Genomic DNA, 24,398 nt, shown 5'->3' on the forward strand with positions numbered 1-24,398 from the left:
CTATTCACCCAAACTCTCCTGCTGTTCCGTAAGCTCTCTCAGCTGCATGCTGCTCTGGACCAGTGTCTGGGTCTCACACCACACTTGGCAGGTGAACAGCCTTCTGTCCTCCGAGGTGCTGACCAGGATATGACTGTCTTGGCTGAATGTGCTATCTGGGTTCTGGGTGGGGGTGAAGACCTCACAGGTCCTGAAGCATCCTTTCCTCCCTTGCCAGGTGACTTCTATGGCTTCAGGGTAAAACGTTTGCACATTGCAGGTGAGGATGGCCACCTGGAGGCTTGGAACATGGTGCACTGACATATTCACTGTGGGAACAACCGAAACAACAGGGCTTCCTTCGTTACTTCTTCCTTCATGTAAATGATGCTCAAGGAGCACCCACACCTTCCTAGACATTGCTCTCAGTTCTTGGGATGCAGCAGTGAGAAAAGGCAGGCAAGTCCTTGCCTCATGGAGCTCCTGCTCTGGTGGGGAGGACAGGGGGAAAAGCAGTCACTTGACCCCCACATGGGTTATGATAGCCTGTAGGGGCACCTGACTTGGTCTGGAGGTGGGAAGGTAGGGAAGAGTTTCTGGAAAAAGTGCAGAAATAGGAAAGATGAATAGGAGTGAACTACATCTGGCTGATTCTATTTTCCATAGATGGCTACTGCAAGCCCACAATGTCATCCAGAACTGTACCACTCCTGATCATTGGGGAGTCTACTTCTGCTCCCCTGAAGCCTGGGCAGTACTTTGTGACTAGGAACAGAGTGCATCAGAGGTGACACTGTGTGAGGTCCAAGGCTGGGTTATAAAAGTTGATGTGGCTTCCACATGGGAATCTTGGGACACTCACCTTGGGAACACAGCCAGCTAGCTCTGAGGAAGCCCAAACTAACATGTGGAAAGATTATAAGAAGAGGCTCATGTAAGAATTGAGGCACCGAGTTCACACCATGTTAGTGATGGAGCCTTCATATGATTCTAGCCTCTGAATCATCCAGCTGAGGTCCCAGATGTAATAGAGCAGAGACAAGTCATCCCTACTAGGCCTTGTCCAAATTTCCTGAAGTATAGAACATGTGAGTATCATAATTTTGAGGATTTGGAGTAAGTTTAGAATACTGGAATAAGTTTGGGATAATCATGCAGCCCTGGTAGCTGGAACATTAGGCAAAGGGCCTGGAGGAGGACAAGAAGTGGAGAGAGGGCACTGAGATCGGCTGTGTGTGGTAAGTGCATCTCAGGCAGAGGGAAGGGCATGGGCAAGGGCCCTGAGGTAAAGCCTAGCATATTCCAAGGACAGTAAGGTGACTAGGGTGAGTAAGGGAACATGGACGAGATGCAGCCAAATTCATAGCTAATCTGAAGACTGTCTACACTTAACTGCTGCCACAGGTACCCTGGGGGCACATGTGATATCCTAAAGAGTAAATACACAGTAGTTTAATACAATTAATCTCCAGATCCTGAACCCTCATATGACTCTTTCCTAAAATTGCACACTAAGCCCAGATCCTTCTCTTGCCTCCTGTTTCTCAATTCTCCTTCTCCAACTGTCCAAAAAAAAAAAAAAAAAAAAGAAAGGAAAAAAAAAAACAACAGAAAAATCTTCTCCCCATATATTCCAAAACTAACTATGGTGCGTTGCCCTTGGTGTAAAGCCTTCGGGACACAAAATAAAAGGACAGTTCAAAATACTGCTGGCCAGAAAGCCTGTTTTAATCAAAACATCATAAGCTCCCCCATCTGTCTCACTGAACTGCCTTTTTTTGAACACTTACACCCTTAGTTCATAAGGAAAAACCAAATAAATTTAATTTATATACTTTTTTTGATGGTAGTTCTCTGTGTTTTCATAGTTCTCTATGATATGTATAATGTTGTGGTCCATAAAAGACTTTCACATAAAAATATGCTACAGTAGTATAAAGTTCTCTGCAGGAATTATAATGGATATACAAATTTAGGAAGAAAAAGGATTGATAAAAATTCTGGTCATTAAGAAAGACCTTGTTTTGTTTGTTGGTGATGGGTGATGCTGGAAATCAAATAACTATGATGTAATTTTTACATTGAACATTTTCAGAGTGAGGTAACATTTGTAATATCCCAGGAGTTATGCCCTGAGGGACTACTTAAGCATATGAGCAAGCTTAGAGCAAGCTTGAGCAAGCTTAAATGCAAAGTCTGACACCACCATAATGGGTTTGTCTTATGAGGTCAGAGCAAGAAAGGTGGGGCGTGGCCTTGCCTGCATTGTTCCCTCCCTTGATACCAAGGTGGATCTAGGAAGCCTGTTTCAAAGGCAGTACTGGCAGCAAAGCAGTGGTGACATGGTGGTCTGGACAAGGGATTAGGAGCCCACGTGGAGAGTCCAAAGTGGGAGAAACTTCCTTACTGTGGCCTATAAGAGCTGTGTGATCTGGTCCCTGTCCCTTCTCTCCAGCCATTTCATTTTCCAGGCACCCCTCTTCTCACTAAGATCCTCACTAAGAGGCCACTTGGGCCTCTTCTCTGTTCCACAAACATGTCTTACTCTCCACCCCACCCCACCGCAGGGCCTTGCACATTCTGTTTCTTCTGCCTGGAACACTCTACTCTTAACTTGGCTGACTCTCTTTCATCTTTTATGCCTTGGTTCCATCATCACTACTTCAAAAGTATTTCCTTGTAAACTAGACTTCTCCTGTTTTCATCTATTTCAGTAGTCAATTCTTTTCCATTATGGCAAATGTCACAAGTCATAACCGTATATTTGTTTGCATCTTGGATGACGGTGTTCACGTGAGTGTGAACTCAATGATGCAGAACCAGGTCTGTTCTGTTTACCATGGAACCCCCAGCACCTAGAATAATGCACCATGCAGCAGATGCTCAGTAAACACTTGTTAATGAATGAATGAATAAACTCCCACCTCCCAAATACTCTACAGCAGGGATCCCCAACCCCCAGGCCATGGACCTGTATCGGTCCGTGGCTTGTTAGGAATGGGGCCGCACAGCAGGAGGTGAGTGGTGGGCGAGTGAGCAAAGCTTCATCTGTGTTTACAGCTACTCCCCATTGCTCACATTACTGCCTGAGTTCTGTCTCCTGTCAGCATTATGGTGAGTTGTATAATTATTTCATTATATATTACAATGTAATAATAATAGAAATAAAGTGCACAATAAATGTAATGCACGTGAATCATTCTGAAACCATCCCCACCCCGTCTGTGGAAAAACTGTCTTCCATGAAACTGGTGTCTGGTGCCGAAAAGGTTGGGGACCACTGCACTGGAGGGAAGGAAGCTCTGAAAGAGAAGTATGCGATTACAGCATGAAAGGGAATAGGATGGTCATTTAAGATAGGGAACCTCGTACCCACCTCAGGTGGGGTTTGGTGAAGAATGAATGGGAAGACTCAGGTGAGGTGCTCCAAACAGGGAACAGGTGGAGGTCACCTAGGTTGGGCCATGGGGGTAGGTGGGTGGGCCCTTACCTTGAAGGAACTTAGAGATGTTCACATGCCCACTGAAGGGACTCGGCAATTCACTGTGAGCCACTTGGCAGGTGACCTGGGAGTGGAGTAAGGACAAGGCAAGGGTCACCAGGGTGGTGCTGATGATGGTGTAAGAGGAAGCATCTGCAGGACGGACGATGAGGGTCTGATGGGCTCGAAGCTCCACACCATTTTCAAACCATTTGAGGTATATGTTTTTGGGAAAGAAGCCAGCTGATGTGCAGGTGAGATTCACCATCTGGCCTGGGTTGGCCCTGTTGGAGGGGCCAGAAATCTCTGGAAGAGAGGGCTTAGCTTTGATCAAGGCAAGATGGAGAGAGAAGAGAGAGAGAGATGAAGATGGCAAGTTACTGTCTAGTACAGTACTCGCCCTTATGGTTCACCCAGTGAGACATCACCTCAGTCAAGTTCAGTTTTCTCCTCTTCTTCATTTTTATTGTGACTCTTCTTATCGTGAGAGCTTGCCAGCTGGCCTCACTGATTTTTTTCTCCACTTTTGTACCCACACTCAGAAACCAGACCATGGTGATCTTGCTAAAATGCAGATCCAACCATGTCATCCCGCCTCCCTCTCTCCCTACTTTCCTCTCTCCCCGAAGTACATTGTTTTAAAAGTCATATAAGGTGTTTCATGGAAAACATCAGACCCCTAGCTTCCTCTCCTTAAAAATTATAGACCAACCACTTTTTAACTATTTTAGCTGATTCTTTGGACATTTCTCTCTGTGTTTCTAAGTAATCTGCTTATATTATTATTTATCTCTCTGTGTCATATGTTATGGATAGACCTACTACTATAGAAGGTAATGATTTAGCTCTCTTACATCTCCCTCCACCTGCCATTCACACCTCCTATCATGGAAACATCCAATGCTTTGATTTTATGCAGATTAAACACTTTATCAATGTCATTATGACCAAAGGATAATTGTTCACAGCTGGGTCATGTAATATATTGTGATTGTATTTCCTTTCTTGTACAACTTTTTGTTTTCCCAGGAGTTTTTAAGTGTCTCATTCTTTTCATTGGTTAATTTTCTATAAACCTATAACAACTTTATCACCAAGCTTTTTCCGAGATGGGTATCACTCCTCCTAGTATTTTTGAAAATACTTAGTATTGTAGTGGACTTCAGTTTGGGGTACATGTATACCTAAAAGTGCACAAAGACTTTGCAGGGCATCTATATGCTTGTATTAAAACACAACTTTTATTACGGTAATTTGTAAAAACACCTAAAAGTAGGAAGTATTCATCATGAGACTAACAATTATCAACAGATAGCCAATCTTGTTTCATCTTTACTTCACCTACCATCCACTGGATTGTCTTAAAACGAATACCAGGCACTCTATCATTTCACTCACTACTACCTTAGCATTTATATTTAAGAGTTGAGAGTTCTTTTTAAAATGTAATATAAATGCCATTATCACACTTAAAATTTAGTAATTCCTTAATATCATCTAGCACTCCCATTACCTCTGCCTTTATTAGGTGATATTATTCTTTGCTTCATTAACTCTTGACATACAATTCTTTTTAAAAGTTTTTTGAAAATGTATTTTATTTTCTTTTTTTATACAATTTTTAAAAGTTACAATCCATTTACAGTTATTAAAAAATATTGGCTATATTCCTCATATTGTATAATACGTCCTTGTAGCCTATCTTACACCCAATACTTTGTACCTCCCACTCCGTCATCCCTATATTGCCCCCTTCCTCCACTGGTAACCAGTAACTTGTTCTCTATATCTGCATCTGCTTCTTTTTTGTTTTATTTACTAGTTTGTTGTATTTTTTTAGATTCCACATGTAAGTGATATCATATGGTATTTGTCTTTGTCTGTCTGACTTATTTCCCTTAGCATAATGCCCTCCAAGTCCATCTAGATTGCTACTAATGGCAAAATTTCATTCTTTTTTATGAGTGAATAGTATTCCATTGTGTGTGTGTGTATCTTACGGAAAAACCCAAATGAACTTTTTGGCCAACCCACCTCTTCTTTATCCAGTCATTTGTTGATGAACACTTAGGTTGCTTCCATACCTTGACAATTGTAAATAATGCCACTATGAACATTGGGGTGCATGTATCTTAGGTATTAAATTAGTGTTTTTGTTTTTTTCAGATATATAGCCAGGGGTGGAATTGCTGGATCATAGGATAATTCTATTTTTAGTTTTTTAAGGAACTTCTGTACTGTCCACAGTGGCTGTACCAATTGACATTCCCACCAACAGTGTATGAGGGTTCCCTTTTCTCCACATCCTCGCCAACATTTGTTATTTGTGTTCTTTTTGATGATAGCCATTCTCACATGTGTGAGGTTGACATACAATTCTTACAGGAAAGGCATGGTAAATGTCTTTGCTTATTATCTTTTGGCATTCATAACAATGAGTTGGTGTCTTAGTAATCTCCAAAAGTGACCATTGACGTTTCTTTAATTTTCATACCATTGTGATATCATCATTTTTAACATTGATGGATGTCAATATATTGTAATTTTATCTTTTTAATGCTCAAACTGTCCCATCTGTGGAGCCTCCTTTAAGTTAGTTCCTGAGTCTTTTTATATAACTTCATTTGATATTGCTTCCTTACTTCTGTACAACAAAATATTCCAAGCTCATTTTGCATATTTCCTGTCCATGGTCTGAAATCAATCATTTCCCTAAGGAGACATGGTTCTTTTTAGTGGTAGTGCTATTTAGAGACCATAATCTGTGTACTAGCAGTGTTTATTACTACTGGGTTGTCATAGCTACCAGGTCATTTTGGTGGACACAGTGATGAAGTATATTTTTTTTTAGGAGAAAGCCAATTCAATTGGGTTAATACTGATAGTTCTAATCCAATTTTAAGAAAGCAGTTTTTAAACCTAACTTCTTCGATTATGTCCTGTATCTGTTTCTCATATTGAAAATCCAGTTTCTAAGGACACCAACACAATTACTTATTCACTTCATCCTACAATACAGGGGTCCCCAACCACTGGGCCATGGACTGGTACCAGTCCACAGCCTGTTAGGAACCAGACCACACAGCAGGAGATGAGCAGCAGGCAAGCAAGCAAAGCTTCATCTGCCGCTCCTCATTGCTCCCCATCGCTCGCATTACCACCTGAACCATCCCCCCCACCCCCATCCATGGAAAACTTGTCTTTCACAAAACCAGTCCTTGGTGCCAAAAAGTTTGGGAACTGCTGCTACAATACATATATAATATTTATGAACACCAGTACCAATATTAATACCAATCAGTATGATTATTGAATAGCATTTGGGGTTTTTTTGGTTCTTTTTGTCCTCAGGATATGTTTCATTAGGGATATAGATACACATGTGTAGCATACTGTCTCCAAGGCTCACCCAAATTCCTGGAGCATGACCAGTTTAGTGTACTCAAGAGCACTCCAATGCCATGTATTCATGTTTTTACCTGAAAGGATTTGATTTGGGTGGTTGCTTTTTTTGCAGGTTGCCTATGCACATGGAACACTGGAAATACTGTGCACCTAATGCCTTCTGGAAGGAGTACTCAATCAGATCAGTTACTCAAAGGGAGTTGGTATGTAATTATCCCAAGCTCCTTTCCTCTTGAGAGGGATAAAACTGAGACTTATATGTCATTTCTCATAGTTTCCCAACTGGATTAAGCTCCAGTTACCCATACTGGCAGTGGGCTTGAGGACACATTCTTTATAAAGAGAAAGTTTTCTCCTTGAACCCTTCGGAGGGCCCAGTGTGTCTAATACACTGGTTACAAGAACACGAACACAAAGGGAGTCTGTTTAAGAGGGTTGAGTGAACTTCACCCGGAAGGAAATAGGAAAAGTCATGGGCTTTGTGTAGACCCTCCCTGTGTCCCTTTTGTCTTGGTCTGCAGTGTGAGGGGCGTCTGGGTTCAGCCCCCAGTACTCCTGTCCTTCATCCTACTTCACTCAGTGGAAGGTGCCCTTGTTTGGGCCTCTTCACAGCAGTATCCTGCCACCACTTTACTAACAGAACCACCAATCTTGCCAGCAATGAGGTTCAGCAGTACCTAGGCCCTTCCTTGTTGTGAGCATATCCATAGACTTGGGATGCACTGGAGTTAGGGTGTATGGGCTTCTGACATGTAGTTATAAAACGTGCCTGTTGGTGTCACTGCTGAGCTCGGTACTCCAGTTTTCACTGATCCCTTCACCTCAGTGTTGAATGCTTTATTCTGACCAAATTAGGCAGCAGGTAAATGTAATGCATCTGTTTCAGAGAGGCTGTCACTGCAGAAAAAGAGGATAAATGTACCTTTGAGTTTCAAAAGGTGAACTCAGATGAAGGATGCAAAAGTTTGGAAAAATGTAGGCTCCTGTAGAGTGGCCCCTCCTTTCTACTTCCTCTTCACCCTCTGGTTACCTTATGAGACTAGACAACACTGTCCGACTTACTGGAGAGAGGAGGGGAACTGGAGGGACTTAACACTGGAGAAGCCTTAGAAGGTCCAGCTTGGAGGGACAGGGGAGTCAGGAATACACGTGCCTTCCTTTCTGGTGACACAGTTTGTGAAATTACTGCCTCTAGCCTGACCTGGCAACAGAAGAGCAGAACTGGGTGTGTGCTCTGCCAGGTCAAAGGACCTGAGACCACCTTGCAGAGATTCCTGGAGTAGCCAGATTTCTCAGTGTGCTGAAGAGGATTGTGGGCAGAGCTGGAAACAAGTGGAAGCTGTGAGATCAGGAAGTAGTGCTAGGGGTACCTGTGTGGATCTGTAGTCAAGGGCAGCACAGGGTGATGGATATCTCAGCAAATGCCTGGATGGACAGATGTCACAAAGGCCCCTTAATATCACTGGGGACACAGAGGAACCTGATTTCATGAATGAGATCATGAACTGACCAACAATAAGTCCATGGAAAGGGTGCTTAAAACAGAAATCATGCTAAATCATGGAAAAAATTCAAAATGTAATACTTTTTGCATACATTGGAATGGTGGCTTCAGAGTTGCATTGTTTGATCTTGATTATGTCACCTAATATCTCCAAGACACAAGTTCCCCATCTGTAAAATGGGTTCAGGGGCAGAAGCTGGACTAGGTGCAACCAAGAGCTTTTCCAGCTCGGACTGACCATAATGCTAAAGTCTCTGATTCTCTCAGCTGTTTCACTGCCCACTTGTGAATGTCTTCCTTATATGACACTCTCTTTGCAGTCCTTCCCACAATGTCCAGTGAGACTGCTAAGTATCACCAGGATAGCCCAGTGTGACAGCGGACAATGAGGACATTCTCAACCCCTGCGGAGATCATATGAAACTGCAAAAGAAAAATATATCTACAATCATGCCATCATGACAAATGGAAATATTTTATCTTTCTGTTCTCCTTCCAATCCATGCCTACATAAGTACCCCTTTTGTACCACAGTTGGGAGACTGCATTGTATCCAAGGCCTTTTGGGAAGCAAGAGGGATGGAAAAGGAAAATATGGTTATTTTAGCTCTGCTGCTTGGCTCCCCTGGCAACCAGCTTTATAGACCTAATGACTGTAAAAATATCTCTCCAGCTCCGACCGCTCTCCTGAACTACAGACGTCTGCCTACTCAACATCTGTACTGGAATGATGAACAAACATTATGTTTAATGTGTTCAGAACTGAACCGATAGTTCCCATCACCAATCTATTCTTCCACTTGTCTTCGCATCTCATCCATTGCTCAACCTAGCCCAGAAGCCACCCCAGTTCCTCCCTCCCATGACCTTTCACATTCAGTCCCCAAACGTGTCTCATCCTTTCTATCTTTAAATACACCTCACTTTAGTCAATTTCTCTCCATCTCTGCTGGTACCACCATAGCTCAAGCCACTCTAACTGTCCCCTGGTTTGTTGCAGAAACCTCACAACTGAACTTTCTGATTACTTGCATTCCTCTCATCTAGTTACGGTAAAGGTGTCATGGTGATTTAAATGCACATCATCGATGTAATAAAGAGCCAGTTGCTTCTATATTTTTGGCTATTCCACTAGGCACAAAATGTCATATCAGTGTGGTTTTGCTTTTGTTTTTTCTGATCACTAATGAGATTGCATGTTTCTTTATGTTTATTGGCCATTAGTATTTCCTTTATTTCCATTAAATGAAGGGACTGTAAATGTTTCATGGCACTTGGGTGCCCACAGAGAGCTTTCCCTGAGGAGCCTGGAAGGGGCCTTCAGAATCACAGGTATGGTTCTCCCTGAGTAAGAGCCTGCCATACCTCTGCTGGTTTTCTTGCTAAGGGTCAGGTGTCCGCAGAAGCTTCATTCCTGGGTAGAGCATGAGAGGCCACCTCTCACTACTGACCGTCCCGGTCCAGGCTCTCAGCTGCTCTTGAGCTGCAGGAGACAGGAAGGGGCAGCCAGTGCTGGAAAGGTCTCAGAAGGCTGATGAGGTAGGAGAAGCTGGGGCAGAGGCTACAGGCATCATGGGAAGTGGTCCTCCTGGATCAGTCCTCCTGTATAAGACTGGAGGGGACAAGCGTCCTATGTTACTTGTGGCGTCTATGACCTGCAGAGGAAGCAGAGAGCTGGGCGAAGCCTTTGTTCTCTTCAGAATTCTCCTCAGAGACCACCTCACCAATGTTTTCTCTATACTAACTCCATCTATATCCCCCTCCACCGTGGGCCCTGCATCCTTGTGCATCCTCAGACTGGAGCTGTGAGAGGCAGAGGGGAAGGTTGAAGGAATGGGGTACAGCTCTCAGGAACACTCTGGATTCAACATGCCTTCAAGGTAGAGGAGAAATGGGAGCACCTCGTGCTTTCTCCTCACAGTGTCCCCCTGTCGGCCTGGAGTCACACCCCGGGAGCCCAAGCCCTATCCTGGATGCCCCATTTACCTGCAAGGGAAGGTCCTCCTGAAGGAATAGATGATGGAAATTATAGTCAGGGGAAACAACTTCCAGCCAAGCAGGAAGAGGGTCCCAAAGAGGGAGCTGGATGTTCTGGTACCTGGTGACAGGAAGATATCAGGATGAACCTGGCTTCCTGCTCCCATCACTCAACCACCAGGGAGGCTCAGTCCACCCCAGACTCAGGTACCAAGACTACACCTTGGTCTTGGAGGGAATCACCTCCCCTCTCTGAGCCTCAGTTTTCTCATCTTTAAAATGGGGATCATAACATGTACTTTAGATCATTGTTGTATCAAATGAGCATCCAGCAAAGTACTAATATGTGCTCTGTAATTATATTATCCAAATGGCTTTTGGGAGATTGGGTGGGAATTGGGGAAAGATATTACATTTTGCCTTGGTTATTCACAGGAATATATGGTAAAGGGGATATGCTGTCACGAAGCAGCTATGTGATAAAGTGGTGCTTACTGCTTTTTAGTACCTAAGGCATCACAGCATGTAGAGGCGGCTGTATTTGCTGTTCCATTTTAAAGATGATGAAACTGAGTTTCAGAAGGTGAAGTGACTTCCCAAGGTCATACATGATGAACAGGGCACAGCCAGCATTTGAACCCGACCTGTCTCCAGGTTCAAGTCCTCGGCTGCTTGGTTATTCCACCCCTACTCACCCAGACTCGCCTGCTGTTCCGTAAGCTCTCTCAGCTGCCCGCTGGTCTAGACCAGTGTCTGGGCCTCACGCCACACTTGGTAGGTGAACAGCCTTTTGTCCTCCGAGGTGCTGACCAGGATATGACTGTCTTGGCTGAATGTGCCATCTGGGTTCTGGGTGGGAGTGAAGACCTCACAGGTTTTGAAGCATCCTTTCCTCCCTTGGCAGGTGATTTCTATGGCTTCAGGGTAAAACGTTTGCACAAGGCAGGTGAGGATGGCCACCTGGAGGCTTGGGACACACTGCACTGACATCTTCACTGTGGGAACAACTGAAACAACAGCCCTTCCTTCATTACTTCTTCCTTCATGCAAACGATGCTCAAGGAGCACCCACACTTTTCTAGGCATTGCTCTAGGTTCTCGGGGTAGAGCAGTGAGCAAAGACAGACGTGGTCCCTACCTCTTGAAGCTCGTGCTCTGGTGGAGAGGACAGAGGGGTAAAAGCAGTCACTTGACCCCTACATGGGTTATGAGAGCCTGTAGGGACACCTGACCTGGTCTGGAGGTGGGCAGGTAGGGAAGTGTGTCTAGAAGAAGTGACCTTTGAGTAGAAATATGAAAGATGAATAGAAGTGAATTACACGTGGCTGATTGTATTTTCCACAAATGGCTACAGCAAGTCCACACTGTCATCCAGAACCTTATTACTCCTGATCAGTGGGGGAGTCAACTTCTGCTTCCCTGGATCCTGGGCAGGACTTTGTGATGAGGAACAGAGTGCAACAGAGGTGACACTGTGTGTCAACCAAAGCTGGGTTGTAAAAGTTGATGTGGCTTCCGCCTGGGAATCTTGGGACACTCACCTTGGGGACACAGCCAGCTAGCTCTGAGGAAGCCCAAACTAACCCAAGTGGAAAGATGATAAGGAGAGGCTCATGTAAGAACCGAGGTGCTGAGCTCACCCCAGCACCAACGGCCAGACATGTTAGTGATAGAGCCTTCATTGATTCCAGCCTCTGAATCATCCAGCTGAGGTCCCAGATGTAATAGGGCAGAGACAAGCTATCCCTGCTGGGCCCAAATTCCTGATGTACAGAATATGAGAGCATAATAATTTTGAGGATTTGGAGTAAGTGTAGAATACTGGCATAAGTTTGGTATAACTACGCAGCCCTGGTAACTGGAACTCTAGGCAAAAGGGCTGGGGGAGGGCAAGAGGAAGGAGAGAGGGCATTGAGATCAGCTGTGTGGGGGAAGTGCATCTCAGGCAGAGGGAAGGACATGGGCAGGGTCCCTGAGGTGAAGCCTAGCATGTTCCAAGGACTTTAAGGTGACCATGATGAGTAGGGAGAACGTGGGAGGGATGAAGCCAAATTCATAGCGACTTTGAAGGCTGTCTATACTTATTGTTGCTACACTTACCCTGGGGGCACATAATGACATCCTAAAGAATAAATACGTAGGTAATTTAATACAATTAATCTCCAGATCCTGAGAGATCCAGACTCTTTCCTAAAATTGCACACTAAGGCCGGATCTCTCTCTTGCCTCCTGTTTCACAATTCTCCTTCTTCAACTTTATAAAAAAAAAGTTCTTTCCCATACATCCCAAAACTAACTATGGTACATTGCCCTTGGTGTAAAGAATTTGGGACACAATTTAAAAGGACAGTTCAAAATACTGCTGTCCAGAGAGCCCACTTTAATCAAAGCACCTCAAGCTCCTCCATCTGTCTCACAGAGCTGCCTTTCTGATATAAATTTAATTGTTATTTTTAACAATTATTTGTCAGAATTTGTCATATATCTGGGTTGTTTTGATCAATTATGCGATTCAATTTAAAATAATTTTTAAACACTTACACCATTAGTTCATAAGGAAAAACCAAATAAATTTAATTTATATACTTCTTCTGATAGCGGTTCTCTGTGTTCTCTTAGTTCTCTATGATATGTATAATGTTGTGGTCCATAAAAGATTTTCACATAAAAATATGCTACAGTAGTATAAAGTTCACTGCAGGAATTAGAATGGATATAGAACTTTAGGAAGAAAAAGGATTGATAAAATTTCTGGTCATTAAGAAAGACCTTATTTTGTTTGTTGGTGATGGGTGATGGTGGAAATCAAATCACTATGATGTAATTTTTACAATGAACATTTCCAGAGTGAGGTAACATTTGTAATATCCCAGGAGTTATGTCCTGAGGGACTACGTTAAGCATATGTTGAGCAAGCTTAGATACAAAGTCTGACACCACCATAATGGGTTTGTCTTATGAGGTCAGAGCAAGAAAGGTGGGGCGTGGCCTTGCCTGCATTGTTCCCTCCTTTGCTGCCAAGGTGGATTTAAGAAGCCTGTTTCAAAGGCAGTACTGGCAGCAAAGCAGTGGTGACGTGGTGGTCTGGACAAGGGGTTAGGAGCCCACGTGGAGAGTCCAAAGTGAGAGAAACTTCCTTACTGTGGCCTATAAGAGCTGTGTGATCTGGTCCCTGTCCCTTCTCTCCAGCCATTTCCTTTTTCAGGCACCCCTCTTCTCACTAAGATCCTGCCACTTGGGCCTCTTCTCTGTTCCACAAACATGTCTTACTCTCCACCCCACCCCACCGCAGGGCCTTGCACATTCTGTTTCTTCTGCCTGGAACACTCTACTTTTAACTTGGCTGACTCTTTTTCATCTTTTATACCTTGGTTCCATCATCACTACTTCAAAAACATATTTCCTTGTAAACTAAATCTCTCATGTTTCCATCTATTTCAGTACTTTTTTTTTAACATCTTTATTGGAGTATAATTGCTTTACAATTGTGTGTTAGTTTCTGCCGTATAAAAAAGTGAATCAGCTATACATATATATATATCCCCATATCTCCTCCCTCTTGCATCTTCCTCCCACCCTCCCTATCCTACCCCTCTAGGTGGTCACAAAGCACCGAGCTGATCTCCCTGCGCTATGCGGCTGCTTCCCACCAGCTATCTATTTTACATATTTGGTAGTGTATATATGTCCATGCCACTCTCTCACTTCGTCCCAGTTTACCCTTCCCACTCCCTGTGTCCTTGAGTCCATTCTCTATGTCTGCGTCTTTATTCCTGTCCTGTTCCTAGGTTCATCAGAACGATTTTTTTGTTTGTTTTTTAGATTCCATATATATGTGTTAGCATACAGTATTTGTTTTTTTCTTTCTGACTTACTTCACTCTGTATGACAGACTCTAGGTCAGTCCATCTCACTACAAATAATTCAATTTCGTTTCTTTTTATGACTGAGTAATATTCTATTGTATATATGTGCCACATCTTCTTTATCCATTCATCTGTCAATGGACACGTAGGTTGCTTCCATTTCCTGGCTATTGTAAATAGAGCTGCAATGAACATTGTGGTACATGACTCTTTTTGAATTATGGTTTTCTCAGGGTATATGCCCAGCAGTGGGAATGCTAGGTCGTATGGTAGTTCTATTTTTATTTTTTTAAGGAACCTCCATATCATTCTCCATAGTGGCTGTATCAATTTACATTCCAACCAACAGTGCAAGAGGGTTCCCTTTTCTCCACACCCTCTCCAGCATTTATTGTTTGTAGATTTTTTGATGATGGCCATTCTGACTGGTGTGAGGTGACACCTCATTGTAGTTTTGATTTGCATTTCTCTAATGATTAGTGATGTTGAGCATCCTTTCATGTGTTTGTTGGCAACCTGTATATCTTCTTTGGAGAAATGCCAATTTTGGTCTTCTGCTCATTTTTGGATTGAGTTGTTTGTTTTTTTGATATTGAGCTGCATGAGCTGCTTGTGTCTTTTGGAGATTAATCCTTTGTCAGTTGCTTCATTTGAAAATATTTTCTCCCATTCTGAGGGTTGTCTTTTGGTCTTGTTTATGGTTTCCTTTGCTGTGCAAAAGCTGTTAAATTTCCTTAGGTCTCATTTGTTTATTTTTGTTTTTATTTCCATTTCTCTAGGAGGTGGGTCAAAAGGATCTTGCTGTGATTTATGTCATAGAGTGTTCTGCCTATGTTTTCCTCTAAGAGTTTTATAGTGTCTGACCTTACATTTAGGTCTTTAATCTATTTTGAATTTATTTTTGTGTATGGTGTTAGGGAGTGTTCTGATTTCATTCTTTTACATATAGCTGTCCAGTTTTCCCAGCACCACTTTTTGAAGAGGCTGTCTTTTCTCCAATGTATATTTTTGTCTCCTTTATCAAAGATAAGATGACCATATGTGCGTGGGTTTATTTCAGTACTCTTTCCATCACGGCAAATGTTAAAAGTCATAATCATATAGTTATACCTTATTGGTTCACGAGGTTCCATGACTATGAACCCAGTGATGCAGAACCAGGTCTGTTCTGTTTACCATGATAACCCTAGCACCTAGAATAATGCCACCACATAGCAAATGTGCAATAAACACTTGTTAAATGAATGAACTTCCAGCTCCCAGTATATACTAAAGAGAAGGAAGCATGGAAAGAGAAGGACTGGATCAGGGCCTTTAAGGAAATAAGATGGTGATAAAAGTTAGGGAAACTCGGACCCTCCTTACGTGCGGTTTGGTGAAGAATGAATGGGAGAACTCAGGTCAGGTGCTCCAAACAGGGAACAGGTGGAGGTCACCTAGGTTGGGCCATGGGGGTAGGTGGGTGGCCCTTACCTGTGCAATTCACTGTGAGCCTCTTGGCAGGTGACCTAGGAGCGGAGTAAGGGCAAGGCAAGGGTCACCAGGGCAGTACTGATGATGGTGTAGGAGGAAGCATCTCCAGGACGGACGATGAGGGTGGAAGCTCCACATCATTTTCAAACCATTTGAGGTGTATGTTTTTGGGAAAGAAGCCAGTTGATGAGGAGGTGAGATTCACTATCTGGCCTGGATTGGCCCTGTTGGAGGGGCCAGAAATCTCTGGAAGAGAGGGCTTAGCTTTGATCAAGGCAAGGTGGAGAGAGACGAAAGAGAAATGAAGATGGCAAGTTACTGTCTAGTACAATACCCGCCCTTATGGTTCACCCAGTGAGACATGACCCCTATCTCTCATGTTCAGTTTTCTCCTCTTCTTCATTTTTATTTTGCCTCTTCTTATCATAACAGCTTGCGGGCTTGTCTCACTGACTTTGCTTCTCCACCGTTGCACTCAGACTCAGAAACTAGACTATGCTGATCATGCTAAAATACAGGTCTAATCATATAACTCCACCTCCATCCTTTCCTTCCCAAAGCACATTGTTCATGCACATATGTACACTACCAAACGTAAAATAGATAGCTAGTGGGAAGCAGCCGCATAGCACAGGGAGATCAACTCGGTGCTTTCTGACCACCTAGAGGCATGGGATAGGGAGGGTGGGAGGGAGGGAGATGCAAGAGGGAAGAGATATGGGGACATATGTATATGTATAACTGATTCACTTTGTTATAAAGCAGAAACTAACACACCATTGTAAAGTAATTATATTCCAATAAAGATGTTTTTTAAAAAAGTCATTTAAGGTGTGTAATAAAAATATCAAACCCATAGCTTCCTTTCCTTGCAAAAATTACAGATCAATCACTCTTAGCTATTTTAGCTGATTGTTTGGACATCCTCTCTATCTTTCTAAATAACGTGCTCACGCTATCATTTCTCAGTGTCATATGTTATGGATAGACCTACTACTGTAGGAGGTGATGACTTAGTTCTCTTATAGCTCCCTCCACCTGCTATTCACACTTCCCCTCCTCACATCTTTCTATCAGGGACACATCCACTCTTTGATATTATCAGGATTCAGCACTTTTATCATTAAGACCAAAGAAGCATTGTTCACAACTGGACCATTTAATAAGTCATGAGTAAATTTCCTTCCTTGTACAACTTTTCGTTTTCCCAGGAGTTTTTAAGTGTCTCATTCTCTTCATTGGTTTAGTTTTCTATGAACCTATGACAACTTTATCCCCAAACTTTCTACCAGATGGGTATAATTCCTGCCAGTATTTTTTAAAACGGTAAGTATTGTAGTGGACTTCTGTTTGGAGTACATGTATACCAGGTCATTATGGTGCACAGGGTAGTGAAGTAAGTAATTTTTTTTAGGAGAAAGACAATTAACTGGATTAATGCTAATAGTTTTAATTTAATTTTAAGAATGCAGTTTTCAAATGTAGCTTCTTTGATTCTGCTCTGTATCTGCTTCTCATACTGAAAATCCCAATTTCTAAGGACACCAACACAATTACTTATTTATTGCATCCTACTATACATATATAATATTTATCAACACCAACACCAATATTAATACCAATCAATATGATTATTGAATAGCATTTGGGGTATTTTTGGTTCTTTTTGTCCTCAAGATATGTTTCATTTGGGATATAGATACACATTATTATGTGTTGCATACTATCTCCAAGGCTCACCCAAATTCCCTGAGCTTGACGACTTTAGTGCACTCAGAAGCACTCCAATGCCAGTAACTTCATGTTTTTACCTGACAGGTTTATTTATTTATTTATTTTTTTATGGTTGCTTTTTTGGAAGGTTACCTGTGCACATGGAACACTGAAAGTACTGGAGTACTGACCCTCTAACGCCTTTGGAAGCAGCTCTCAATCAAAGACCAAAAGGGAGTTGGTATATAATATCCCAAACTCCTTTCCCATAGAGAGGGATAAATCTGAGACTTATGTATCATTTCTCACAGTTTCCCAACTGGATTAAGCTCCAGTTACCCACAGTGGTAGTTGGCTTGAGGACCTACCCTTATTAAACTGTCTGATTCACCACTGCCTTGTTGGGGGACCCTGCACTCAAATCCTTGTCTCAGGATCTGTCTCTGTGTGAATCCATCCTAAAACTGTATGTTTTAAAGTCCCTTGAGATAATTTGCCTTTGTCTGGGTGAGCCATAGTTAAAGTAATTTCATTTCGGATTTAGTAGTTTAGTATTTAGGACTTTTTTCATTTTGAATTTTAAAATGTTCATGGGTTTTCAAAGTCAAAACCTCAATCAAGGTACAGCAGAGAAGTATAGCTTTCATTCCTGTCCCTTCTACTCTCTTACCTTCCCCATCAGTAAATTTTTAAAATTGAATTTTGATTTATTTTCTTTTTTAAAAAATATAAGCAAATATGAATATTCTAGTATTTCCCACTTTTCTAATCATAAAACCTAGTGTGCTCCACACACTGTTCTACATGTTGTTTTCTTGTTTAATGTTATCCTGTGGTCCCTCTGAAGCAGTGTGCTGAGTTCTTCTCATGCCTTTTTACAGTGCAGAGAACCCCATTGTCTAACTGTACCACAATTTATTTAGAAACACATCTTTTGTCCTCACTGATAGTGCTGTAATCAAGAGACTAAGTGTAAGTCATCTTGCACTTATGTTAGCATACCTTGAGGTGCATTTGTAAAAGATAGATTGTATTCACAGGATAATATGTAATTATGAGTATGTATATGTAACATATAATTTTCCTGGATGTTGTCACATTCACCTCCTTTTGAGTAATGCAATTTTGCATTTCAACCAGCAAAATATGGAAGCATCAGTTTCCCCATAGCTCCTGCCACACGGTGTGTTGTTAAACTTTTGAATTTTTAGCCAAGCAAATAGGTGAGAAATTGTGTCGCAGTGTAGTTTTAAATTGCATTTCCTCTTATATAAAGGTGATGAACATATTTTTTATATGTTTAAGAGATATTCCTATTTCATTTTCTGTAAATTGTCTTTTCATATGGATTGCTCATAATACTATGAAGTTTCTTGTGTTTTTCTTCTAAAATTTTAGAAGCTCTATATATATATTAGGGTGATTCTTTGTCTATATTATCAGTTGCAAAATATTATACATGTACACATCCATACACAAGTTTCTTTTTGTACAGTTGGTCAAATTCTTATTTTGCTTCTTTTTTTTTGAATTATGTTGGGAAAGTTTCCCCCACTTCCAGATTATAAAAGAATTCACACATAGTTTCATCTAATACTTGCAGTTTCACTTTTTCCATTTAAATATCTGATCCATATGGATTTATTTTGGTGTATGGTAGGAGGAACTGTATTCATTTCTGGATTTTTAAATTCTGTTCCATTGGTCTGCCTACTAATGCTCCAATTCATCCAGCGCCAGTGTTGAAAAAACTCTTTCCTCCACCAAATTGCCTTTACAATTTTTTGTTTTCTTTCCTCCACCACTTTTTTTTTTTGAAAGAAATCAATTGGTGATATGTACAGGTTTATTTCCATAGTCTCTATTCTGTTCCATTGATCTACTTGTGTGTCTTGATGCTAATACTACCCTGTATGATTATTGTAGCTTTATAATAATTCTATATTCATGAGAGATATTGGTATATATTTTTCCTTATCTGGTTTTAGAACCAGAATAATGTTCACCCTAAAAATTGGGAGGCATTACTTCCTCTTCAATTTTCTGGAAGAATATGTATAGAATTGTTAGTATTTCTTCCTTAAATGTCTGATAGAATTCCTCAGTGCAGTCATTTGGGTCTGGACTATTGATTGTTTCAGTTGCTGTGTCTTTTCGTTCATTAATCTTTTTCTTCAGTGTGTTATCTGCAATTAATCCCACCTAGTCTATTTTTCATCCTAGTCATTGCAGTTTCCATCTCTAAAACTTCAGTCTTGATCTTTTAAAATTTTTTCCATGCCTCTACTTCACATATTTAACTTTCCTCTAGCTACTTGAACATCCATAGTGTAGTTATAATAACTTTAATGTCCTTGTGTACTAATTCTATCATCTGTCATTTCTGGTTCATTTTCAAATGATTGATTTTCTCATTACAAATTGAATTTTCCTGTTTTTTCATGCCTGGTCATTTTTATTGCATGCCAGATGTGACTTTTACTTTGTTGGGCATTGGAAAATTTGTAATGTAATAAATATGCTCGACTTATTTTGGGACATGGTTAAATTACCTGGGAACAGTTTGACATTTTCATATGTTGTAGTTAAGATTTGTGGTGCTGAATCACAGTATCATTTAGCCTAGAGCTAATTCTTTTACCTCCACTGCAGCAGAACCCTTCTGTGTACTCTCCCAGATGCCTACAAAATATGAGGTTTTTCACTCAGTTTGATGGGAACAGGCACTAGTCTTGGCCTTTTGTGAGCCCTGGGACTTTCCCCCTGAGGCCAAGCTCAAGATCTTTGGAGTTTACTCTTTGTGTATCTCTTTCCTCTTTGGTGCTCCACTCTGAAAATTCTACCACCTTGCCCTCCTTGGACTTCTAACTCCTCCTAATCAACTCAGGGAGACTTCTAGGCTCCATCTGAGTCCTCTCTCCCTGCGTGGTGCCCTGCAAGCTTTCCCAGAGAGTAAACTGGAGGTAACCTTTGGTCTCACCTCGTTTGTTTCTCATCTCTCAGATATTATTGTTGTTTGTTGCCTGATGTCCAATGTCTTGTCAACCATTGTTTCATATAGTTTGCCTAGATTTTTTAAAAAATTTTATTTATTTACTGGCTACGTTGGGTCTTCTTTGCTGCAAGCGGGCTTTCTCTAGTTGTGGCAAGCTTTGGCTACTCTTCATTGCGGCGCGCGGGCTTCTCATTGCAGGGGCTTCTCTTGTTGTGAAGCATGGGCTCTAGGTTCGTGGGCTTCAGTAGTTGTGGCACAGGGGCTCAGTAGTTTTGGCACACAGGCTCTAGAGCGCAGGCTCAGTAGTTGTGGCACACGGGCTTAGTTGCTCCATGGCATGTGGGATCTTCCCGGACCAGGGCTTGAACCCGTGTCCCCTGCATTGGCAGGTGGGTTCTTAACCACTGCACCACAAGGGAAGTCCTGCCTAGATTTTTAGTGGGTGAGTAAATCTAGTTCTTATTACGGTTTTAGTAGAAGTTGACCCAAGTATTTAATTTAATTAAAATTTTCTATCATGTATGTCTTGTCTTTTCCACTATATCTTCTTACTGGTTGTTGTTTGATATATGAAAGATTTTTCTTTTTGTTTGTTGATTTTATAACTTGCTACATTACTAAATTATCTTATTGATTGTAAAATTTAATGTTGATCCTATTACATTTTCCAGATGCCATAGAGAGACAGCTTTCCCATTTTCTTTATAATTCTTATGCTTTCTATTACTTTCTTCTTTCTAAAAGCATTGGATTATATTTCAACTCAATGTTAAATAATATTAGAAATGGTGGACATAAGTTTGTGAACTATTTAATATTCTAACAATTCTATCTTTTGCAGATGTTCCTCTTTAAAGCTCTCAGTCCTCTTGGTCTGGAATGACCGGTGGCCATTCCTAAGCCTCTTGCACAGCTGTTACCTTGGGGTCTCTAGTCTCCTATTACTGCTTTCCATTCTTACCTTGTTTTTATTTAACCCCTGTTTGGTAAAAAAAAAAAAAAAAAAATGGGTACATGAAATGTAGTTCTTGATGATCTTGCAAACTTAAACTGGCTGGGTGTAGAATTTTAGGTGGAAATCAGGTTCCCTAAGTTTTGAAGGCTGTACTCCTTATATTCTAGTGTTCAATGTTACCCTTGGACATTTCATGCTGATTTCCTTCAAATGTTCACATACAATTTGCTATTTATTTTCAAATCTTGAAAATCATATGATCTTCTCTTTGTCCCAAGAGACCACCTACCATTATCCTTGTTTCTCCATGGTGCTAAGGCTCTAAAATTTTAAAGATTCAAAAGTTCTGTTGTTGTATGTTTCTATGATCCTGCTAGAGTAAACTTTCATGTTCATTTTTTAATATCAAAAACATTATAATCATTTCTTTGCTAACAAACAGGCTTGAACTATTTGCTCTTCTTCCCAGGCTTTCCTTTAGTGGATGATATTGAGCCTTGCAGAGTTTGTCTTCAGCCTTGATTCTATCAGTCAGGACCAAATCCAAGAATATACAGGATTTATACAAATGCAGGACAAAATTCAAGAAACATAAGCATTACATACTCTACATAAAAAAGTAATATTTACAATTTTCTGCCTCAATAATTCTAACATCTTTGTTTCTGTGTAATATATGGTTCCATGCTGTTAAGAATGTATTTTTACATCTGATTGGTTTTAATATCCTGAATACTGACTATATACACTAATATAATACTTCATATGTTACAGGCCTCTTCTAAGTACTTTGTATTATAAATGCACTTATATTTATAATCCTCACAACAAATCCATAAAGTAAATATTATTTTCATCCTTATCTTTTAGATGAGGAAATTGAGGCACAGAGTATTTAAGCAACTCACTAATGTCACACAGCTTGTTAATCAGAGCTAGAAGTCGAAACCAGGCCATTTGGGCCCAGAGTCTATACCTTTACCCACTGTGCTTTTAAGCCTTTTTTGTGGCCTTTGAAAACCATAAGATTCTGAAGGGTTAGGATTGTACTGATATGTCCCTGGGATTACATTTTACTCTTCTTCTTCACTGTGACTTCTCACTATCCTCATCTTTTATCCTCAGACTTGACACAATGCTAACAACCCACGAACCTTAGGATAAAGACTGGAAGTTGTGACTGTCTTAGAACAGAGGGCTGGATTTTCGGGGTCTGGACTTACCACGCACAAAGAGCCAGGTGCCTGGTCCAGACTTAATCTCCACGTCAGGGCTTCCTCTTTGGAACTTCACACAGTAGTAGACACCAGCATCTGCTGAGGTGATGTTACTGATGTGGATGGAAAAGTCCGTGTTGTTTCTCCTTGTTTTGTCTGAAATAATTGTTACTCGGGAGAAGGGGCCTCCTCTGATATTGTAGATTAACTCTGGGCCTGGCTAGTTCCCCTGAACCACTTGACAGACCCCACGGGGAGCAGGAAGGTCACGTTGCAGTGCAGAGTGGCCGTTTCTCCTGCTGCAACTGACACTGACTTCTCAGGCTGAATCACCTGCAGCATTTCCTCATCTGCCACTCCTGGAGGGAAACACAAGTCAGTTCCAGGTCCCCTGTCTGGCCTAAGGGACTCCTCTTGAGGTTTTTAGTGACCCTGAAACTGAAAATTTAAAAAAAAAAAAGCCAGGACTGTGCCTGAGGGCCTCCCACGGTTGACCTGGAGTCCAAGGGAGGGCCCTGGCCTGGGCACCAGGTGGACATGGGCTCAACACCCAGCCCCAGTACTGATAAGCCTGGAGATTCTGGGAAGAACACTCCCTCTGTTTTGGTTTCTTTTTCTATGAAACATGATGAATGATTCCTGTTTTTCATGCCTTATGTGAGTTTTAAATGAAGACACAGGCTTGTCAAGGACCCAGAATGAGTGTTGTAAAGGCCAGAAACAGTGGGATCATTTTTATGTGTTCATATTTGCATTAACTAAACCCTGGAGAATATAACAGCCAGAGCTTCCACAGAAGCCATTGTGTGCCAAACATCACTCAAAATACTTAAATATATTAACTATGTTCTTTAATTTTCACCACAATCCTATTAGTAAGGTATTATTATTTAACCCATTTTTCAGACAACAAAGGCACAGAGAAGTTTAGTAATTGTCCAATGTCAAACATGGTATAAGTGATGGAACTTGAATTAAAACCCAGGCATTAGGTTTCAAAAATATATCTATGCTTTTAACCACTTTTAGGATGACCTTGCAACTGAGATGTAAACACTGCTGGGAGGGGAGAGATGCCTCACCAGTCTGCCTGGGTCTTGGGTCAGATCTAGGGAAAATAAAGTGAACAGGCAGGTATAACTCCCACATGAAGAATATAATTCTAAAAATCTGAGATTCTGGGAGACTTAAGTGTCTAAAAAGTACCACTTACCAATTTTTTTCTAATAGTTCTACAATGCATGTGTAGTGGTGGTCGAACTATCTATCTATCTATCTATCTATCATCTATCTATCTATGTCCCTCTAAACTAAGACAACTCTGACTCCCAGATTCTATGGTCTTCAGCAAGATGGAAGAGTCATGTGCCACACATTCACTTCCTTCCTCAGGATGGTACCCATTCTTGCAGGTAAAGCCACAGAGGGTCATGGATCCTTCACAGGGTGTCAGAAATGTAGGAGTTGAGGAGTAGCTAGGAATCCCTGTCCTGAGAAATGCTTGGGTGGGCTAAATCTTGTCTGAACCTGAACTGTAGAGGAAAGGGCTTCTTAAGTAATAAGAATTCTGGGGGAATTTGTTTAGGAGATCCTTGTTGTAAAAGAGAATATTCAGAGAAATGTCCTGAAGAGAAAGAGGCAGAAAAGAATGAGGCGCTGGAACAATGATCCACCTGCCCCACTGCCAGTGTAGAAATGGTACCACTACCAAACTCAGGTGAGCACCCCTGCAGAGTGTTACCTGAGGCCATGGCGCTCACCGGTAAGTCCCAGTAGCAGAGGCAGCAGCAAGGATGGAAGCGGCAGTTAGAACAAGGAGACAGGGACATGCAT

At 41.5% G+C, this 24,398-nt stretch overlaps 1 pseudogene; it reads right to left on the reverse strand.

The window, feature by feature from the left end:
* LOC102999345 (signal-regulatory protein beta-1-like) lies at nucleotides 1-24,398 on the reverse strand (annotated as a pseudogene).

This window comes from Balaenoptera acutorostrata, chromosome 15 (genome assembly GCF_949987535.1).
Source record: "Balaenoptera acutorostrata chromosome 15, mBalAcu1.1, whole genome shotgun sequence".
NCBI lineage: Eukaryota > Metazoa > Chordata > Mammalia > Artiodactyla > Balaenopteridae > Balaenoptera > Balaenoptera acutorostrata.